General features: G+C 38.6%; 1 long non-coding RNA gene across 1 annotated transcript; it reads right to left on the bottom strand.

The window, feature by feature from the left end:
* Positions 1-1,275: 1,275 nt before the first annotated feature.
* LOC138918399 (uncharacterized) lies at positions 1,276-5,994 on the bottom strand. Its single transcript, XR_011427760.1, has 3 exons — positions 5,861-5,994; positions 5,633-5,735; positions 1,276-1,365 (listed from the first exon to the last, which is right to left on the bottom strand). It is a non-coding gene; the product is annotated as an uncharacterized lncRNA (long non-coding RNA).
* Positions 5,995-7,628: the final 1,634 nt, after the last annotated feature.

Below are 7,628 nucleotides of genomic sequence, written 5' to 3'. Positions count from 1 at the left end.
ACTCTTAAACCCAGGCTTACTTCCTAAGCCCACGCTCCCTTCCACTCTCCCTATCCAGCACTGAATAAACATGCTCAGCCAGTTCTCCTTCCTGCACCCACAAACACTTTGAAGTAGATCCAGACATCCAAGACAGGAAATGTCTCCAGCCTGGGAAACTGCAGATAGTTTTATTTTGGCAATCAATTCTTCTTCTCTTGAGTTACACCCACTATCCTGCGGTTTATACAGCCTGCCTTTGCCTGTGAATTTAAAACCAAATCATTTCCTTATATTCTCCACATGTACTTCCTTCAGCCCTTTCCTATCATTTCTGGAATGTCAAGATCTTGGTCTTTTATTTAGTTCATCTCTCCAACGTGGTCATTTTGCTTGTCACATTTTAGAACTGTATCATGTCTTCATTTGAAGATTTGGAATATCTGAGTCAATCACAAATTTCCTCTTATCTTTACCTATGAAGCCTATCCCAGCCCTCCACTCTCCACTCCATCTTTCCAACCCCAATGAATAACCACATTCCCATAGGAATATTCAGATTTTGCAAACCTGATAACTTAACCCTAAATAAGACAATAGTCAAGGTAGCACCATCACCATCAGTCCTGTAGCTTGGGTGAGTAAAACCAGAAGGGTTCCAATGTTAATTCTATTCACTTCTTTAGCTAAAAGTGACATCATGAGATAATATTTTTAAAAGCACTCTGCAGATTATTAAAGCACCAGAAAAACCCTCTCTACACATAAACAATACCCTTTATGAGGATGTTTTGTTTTGTCATTCAGGCTGGAATTTTCAAATGGTGGTCTGGGAACTGCTTCCATGATGTGCAAAGTCTATCAGGCTGACCCTTTGCAGTGCTCATGTTGATGATTTACAATAGTAATAATAACAACAACTAACCAAAATTGAGCTCTCACTTTGTGGTAGGCATTTATTGCATTTCACCCTCGCGATTTGCTTGTGTTATCCCTCTTTGGTGTCTATTCTGCCCATTCCTTCTGGTGAGGTCTATTTGCAACATGAGGAGGAAATAAAGAATCATCCATTGAAACCAGCAGCTGGATAGAGTCAGCAGTGATAATATGTTCAACTACACAATTCACTTGCTTCTTTACTATTGGGGTGTTTGGTTACTATTAGCAGTTGTTTGAAATAAATGCTTGATTAAATATGAAGAAAGGACCTAAGTCTGTGGTCCAAATACAACCTTTAGACTGCACACGTTTTTATTTTTGTTTTTTCCTTTTTCAGGCTACAGTTTTCTTATCTTCTAAATTTGAATAATAATAGCTCTTACCTCATAGGGATGTTGGGAACATTATAAAAGACACTGCATGTAATCCCGAATAGCCAAAAGAATCCTGAGAAAAAAGAACAAAGCTGGAGGTATCACACTACCTGATTTCAAAATATACTACAAAGCCATAGTAACCAAAACAGCATGGTACTGGCACAAAAACAGACACACAGATAAATGGAACATAATCGAGAGCCCAGAAATAAACCCACATATCTATGCACAGCTAATTTTTGACAAGGGAGCCAAGAATGCACAATGGAGAAAGGAAAGCTGTTCAATAAATAGCGTTTGGAAAACTGGACAGCCCCATGCAAAAGAATGAAAGTAGAGGGGCCTGGCCTGGTGACTTAGTGGTTAAGCTTGTGCCCTCCACTTTGGTGGCCCAGGGTTCGCTGGTTCAGATTCCAGGGACTGACCTACACACTGCTTATCAAGCCACACTGTGGCAGGTATCCCACATATAAAATAGAGGAAAATGGACACACATGTTAGCTCAGGGCTAATCTTCCTCAAAAAAAAAAAAAAAGAATGAAGTAGAGCATTAACATACACCATACACAAAAACTAATGCAAAATGGATTAAAAACTTGAATGTAAGACCTGAAACCATAAAACTCCTAGAAGAAAGTGTAGACAGGACACTGTTTGACACTGGTCTCAGCAGTATATTTTCAAGTACCATGTCAGACCAGGCAAAGGAAACAATGGAAAAAATAAATAAACGAATGGGACTACATCAAACTAAAAAGCTTCCGCACAGCAAAGGAAACCAGCAACAAAATGAAAAGACAATCTAACAATTGGGAGAAGATATTTGCCACCCTACAGCTGATAATGGGTTAATATCCAAAATATGTAAAGAACTCATACATCTCAACAACCAAAAAAAACAAACAACCCAATTAAAAAATGGGCAAAAAGTCCGAACAGACATTTCTCCAGAGAAGATATGCAGATGGCCAACAGGCACATGAAAAGATGTTCAACACCATTAATTATTAGGAAAATGCAAATCAAAACTACAATGAGATATTGCCTCATGCCTGTCAGAATGGTTATAATTAACAAGACAAGAAATAACAAGTATTGGAGAGCTTGTGGAGAAAATGGAACTCTCATACACTACTGGTGGGAATGGAAACTGGTGCAGCCACTATGGAAAACAGTATGAAAATTCTTCAAAAAATTAAGAATAGAACTACCATATGATCCAGCAATTCCACTGCTGGGTATTTATCCAAAGAATGTGCAAACACAAATGCATAAGAATATATGGGCCCGCATCTTCCTTGCAGTATTATTCACAATAGCCAAGACTTCGAAACAACCTAAGTGCCCACTAAGAGAAGAATGGATAAAGAAGATATGGTATATATATACAATGGAATACTACTCAGCCATAAAAAAGATGAAATCTGGCCATTTGTGACAACATGAATGAACCTTGAGGATATCATGCTAAGTGAAATAGGTCAGAGGGATAAAAAATACCTTATGATCTCACTCATAAATAGCAGATAAAAACAGCAATAAACAAATGCATAGGAACAGAGACTAGATTGGTGGTTACCAGAGAGGAAGGGAGGAGTGAGGAGGGAAAAAGCAGTGATTAGGCACATGTATATAGTGATGGATTGTAATTAGTCTTTAGGAGGTGAACATGATGTAATCTACACAGAAATTGAAATACAATGACATACACTTGAAATTTATTTAATGCTATAAACCAATGTTACTACACTAAAAAATTTTTAAGAAAAGGAAACTGCATATAAAAGGATAAATGTATTAGCTACTGTTGTTATTCCTACTATTATTGCTATTGCATAGCACTTACCAAAACATTCTCATTAGCTAATCAATGCTATTTTCCTATTTAGAAATAACATATACGAAAACTGCAGCTACTAACATTGCTCACTGCTTCTTTCAGAAGTCAAACATATACCCTAGAATCTCAGAGAAGGAATTAAGGCTCATATAGACTGACACTTTATGTTACAAGTGAAGAGACTCGAAGAGGTTAATGTCTCAGACACTACAGATAAGCAATATTAGCAATAGAAAGGAATGTACTGATACACAAAACAAACTGGATGGATCTCAAAGGCATTGTGCCCGGTGGAAAAAAAAAATGAAATGGTCATGTACTTTATAACTCCATTTATATAACACAGAAAACACAGGAGCAGTTGCCAGTGGTTAGGATGGTGGGGATAGTAATACAGATATGACTATAAAGAGATACCACAAGGGAGATCTTTATGGTGATGGAATAGTTCTGTATCTTAACTGCAGTGGTGGTTACATGAATCTACACTAGAAATAAAATGACATAGGACTACATGCACACACACACACACATACACACACACTATGCTAATGTCCATTTCCTGGTTTTGACATTATACTATAGTTACATACGACATAACCACTAAGAGAAACTGAGTGAGGGTACATGGGACCTCTGTGTACTGCCTTTGCAACTTCCAACGCTTCAATAATTATTTCAAAATAAAATGAGTTTTTTTGAAGTGTTACTGTTCATTACAGAAGTTTTACATAATAGTATAGAGAAACACACACAAGACTCTCATTGAGACTGTTACTTACATTTTAGTGCCTATCCTAGCAGTCTCCTCCCACCCCACATAACCCTGTGTTGATGTTAGGTTCAACATATATGTTAAAATGACAAGTTGAGGTGTCAAATGGCAGTTGAATATAGTGAATATAGGAGTTTAGAGTTCAGAAGAATTTGAGATGGAGAAATAAATTTGGGACACATCAGCATATGACTAGGTATCTAAAGTCATGAGACTGCATGAGAATGAGTGTCAAAAGAAGGCTAGTTTTTGTTTTTGTTTTTTTTTAATATGGGAAAAATAACCACTTGTTTACTGATAATAAAGACCAAGTAGAGAGGAAAAACTGATATGACAGGAGAGAATCTTTGGAGGAATGATTTTGAGTCCTCAGACTCTGCAGATGGATTGCTTGAGTTTATGTGGGTAAATGTGTTTTATCTATGAATTACACATCAAGATGGTAAAGGGGACATACCACATGCTTGCTGTGGAAGGTTGGATCTGGTGACATGGTTGAGAACCATTGGTTTAGAAGAATTAGTAATGGTCAGGGGTCTTGCTATTCTGTACACAGAGTAGCTTTCCCTTCATTCTGCAGTTATGGCTGCTACTGCCTAATTACAATTGACTGGATATCAGAATCCAGGTCAACCTTGGGGAGGAGGCTCCCCAGCTTTGAAGAGTTTCTTAGGATGGGAGACACAGAAACAAAAGAGCGGAAAGGATACTGAATAATGTTTTACTAATAAGGAATCCAACTCTGCTGTGGGTCCCCAATAAGCCCTTGGCTTTTTTTCCAGAGTTTTTGTCACTCACATGCCCACCAGATACACTAAAGTCCAAGGTGGGAGCAGTAGGGGGAGGCATTTTTTCAGAGAGAGATATGTTATTCGACATGATTCAACAGTTAAACACTGACTTCCATTAGGATCCCAGAGTGCTCAATTGTGTGCAGAGCACAGCATCAGTTTACCCACCAAAGACAAAGGGACCTGGCCTATTAAGGGTATTCGGCAAACATCTTGATAGTGAATGCGTCCTTGTATTATGTGGTACAATTCTTGCAGAAACAGTTCTGATGTCTCTGCTCTGCTCAAGAGTGGCCAGCCAAGGGTGAGTAGAGACTGAAACTTAACCCCTGCTCTGCTCAACAAACTGTACAAAATGGCACGGAGTTGACTTCACCCAGAGGACGGGGTTTTCTTCCAATCCATACAAAGGTGTTGTTTAGGCCATCTGGGGACCTAAATAGGTGGCTTTACATTTTAGTTCATTTCACATAAATGACCTCCTATGACCCTTATAACTTCTCCACCAAATAAGAGGAACTACAGCTATTTCTCCTGTTTTACAATAAAACCGAGGCCTCAGGATGTTAAATGTCTTGCGTAAGGCTTTATAGGTCCTGGGTGCAAAACAGGAATGCGACCCTAGTCTACAGGCTCCACCCCCTATTCCTTCTCTCTGCCTTGCCCCTGATAGTCTGTTCCAGTTGACGTCGATTCTCATGGATCTAGAGAAGAATTGGTTACCATCTATGTCCAAAACAATCTTGCACATATAAGATGGATCTTTTCGTTATTGTTAAGAATCATAGCAGTTCATATTTTTAAAATGAACTCACATAAACCTGCTCACAATCCATAGAAACAGACCCTTCTCACCTCTGTGAGATCTTGGACTCTTAGAATCCTTTCATCCCCTCTCTAATCACTGCAGTTCCCCGATCTGGGTCCTTACCTGTTCAGGCTCTGCACAGCCCCGGCTCCACCTGGCAGACAACCCTCTGGGGGAGTTATCACACTATGTCTTGTTCTTTCTCACTGAGTGATTTTGGCAGCTTCTGTAATGTTGGAGGAGTTTTGTTAATAACATATGATCAGTAAAACAGACCACAACCACCCCACTCTGTTGCAACAAGAACTTCCAGAACCAACAAAGTCTACAGAAGCTACTCCCAAAGCTTACCTGTAGCCCACGGATCCCTCTTGCCAAGTTCTCTGTCTTCTCACAGCCTACACCTCTGCTAGGAAAGAAGCCAGCTCACTGACAATCTGAGTTGTGTCCTCTATAAAAATTATGTTCATTCATTGTTGTCAAGCAGCACAAGTAACATTCACTGACTTTGAAATAGGCTTAATAACTATCTCTAGAGACATTTTGTGTGAAAACTTTTTTGAAATGGCTTTATTATCTGGTTTTGAACAACTAGATTTCCTTGAAAGTTGCATTATTCTTTTTATGAATCTTCATAAATTTTCAAATTTGAAAATTATCAGATGTAAATTTACCACAGGCATTTTACAGCTTTGTCACCTGCAGGTAGTTTTTAGTTTATTCTACTGTTTGCCTGAAGCCTCTGCTATAAACCACAAGTCAGAATTTGTGTCTTCAACAAAGAAAGACAGTCTCAGAGCCTCGTGAAAAGACTGTACCAGAAACTTCCATCTATTGACACTTTGCAGCATAGATTCTTAAGTACAGGCTTTTGAGTTAACGTCACTTAGACAATTTTCATACCAAACCAGTGGACTGAGTCAAGATTTCCAGAAATTTTTTTGGTCAAAAAGCAGACAGCTCCATGAGACTGCTAACTCAAGATCCACGAGAGCAAGAATTAGCTGTGTCAAATGAACTGATAAGGGAAATTTGTGGTTATTTGTTTGGAATATAGTTTTAATGTTCTACCTTAATGTTAATGTTGTTTTAATGTCCTATTCTGAATATTTAAAGGAGGTTTTTTCTTTCCTCTTAAATTCGCAATAATCCATAACAAATTACTAGATTCTGCTTTTTTAAACTGAAATAAATAATTTTAAATGATACCTGATTCTCACTGACTCACACACTCAGCCAAGAATTCAGAAACTCTTACCAAGTCCCCTATTTTTCATGGCAGTAAATTATTTGCATAGGTTGAGTAAAAGTTTATCTTCCTTTTTATCAGGATATAATGGAAAAATCAGTTATGCAACCAAGACCTTGCCCAGAACGTCATTTTTAAGATTGATGCTCATTTAATCCCATATGATGGACAAATGCCTGCATGTCCTCTCAGGAAAACTTGCCTAGGACCTGGCTTACAAGGTTCCAGCTTTGCAGGAGGTAGGGAACATCACCTCCTGGCAAGCCAAGAAATTTAGGAAATTGTGGGGTGCTTGAGAAGAAAGAAGTTCACCCAAATTTGTAGGTACTACGGGTGAAATCTGACAGAAAGGGTTTCTTTGGCTTCATTTTTCTAAGCTCAACATAGCAAGTAGTAGAGGCTTTTAAAAGCCCAATCTGAGATTCCTTAAGGAAGTTTCCAGAAAGGAGTTAATTTTGTAGCTTTGTGGATAATATATGGCTCTAGAGTTACAATGGAAACTTAAGGAGGCCTATATAGTAAATTAACACTCTCGCTGTACCTTTATAAACTATCAGGCCAAACCAACAATATTGTTTTTCTGCTTCCTTTTTTCCCCTCTGAACTGAGAGTTTCTTATCCTGGCGCTCTTCTTATTCTCAGTGCCTATCACAGTGTGTGGCATAAAGAAGGAAATCAAGATTATTGATTAGAAGAATAAATACCGAGTTATGAAATTGTATTTGCACCTGATTTCCACTGTGAGGCAGTGATGGAGAGCGAGGGAGGCAGGGGGAGGGGCTGAGCTCACCAGTTGGGTCTCTGACCAACTCCCAGCTTTGACTCGGGAGAGAGGGAGAATTCATCAAAAATAAATTCAGAATTAGCTTT

The sequence above is a fragment of the Equus caballus genome, chromosome 1 (assembly GCF_041296265.1).
Source record: "Equus caballus isolate H_3958 breed thoroughbred chromosome 1, TB-T2T, whole genome shotgun sequence".
NCBI lineage: Eukaryota > Metazoa > Chordata > Mammalia > Perissodactyla > Equidae > Equus > Equus caballus.
The sequence above is the reverse complement of the archived record's forward strand: the minus strand, read 5'-3'. Positions and strand labels throughout refer to the sequence as shown.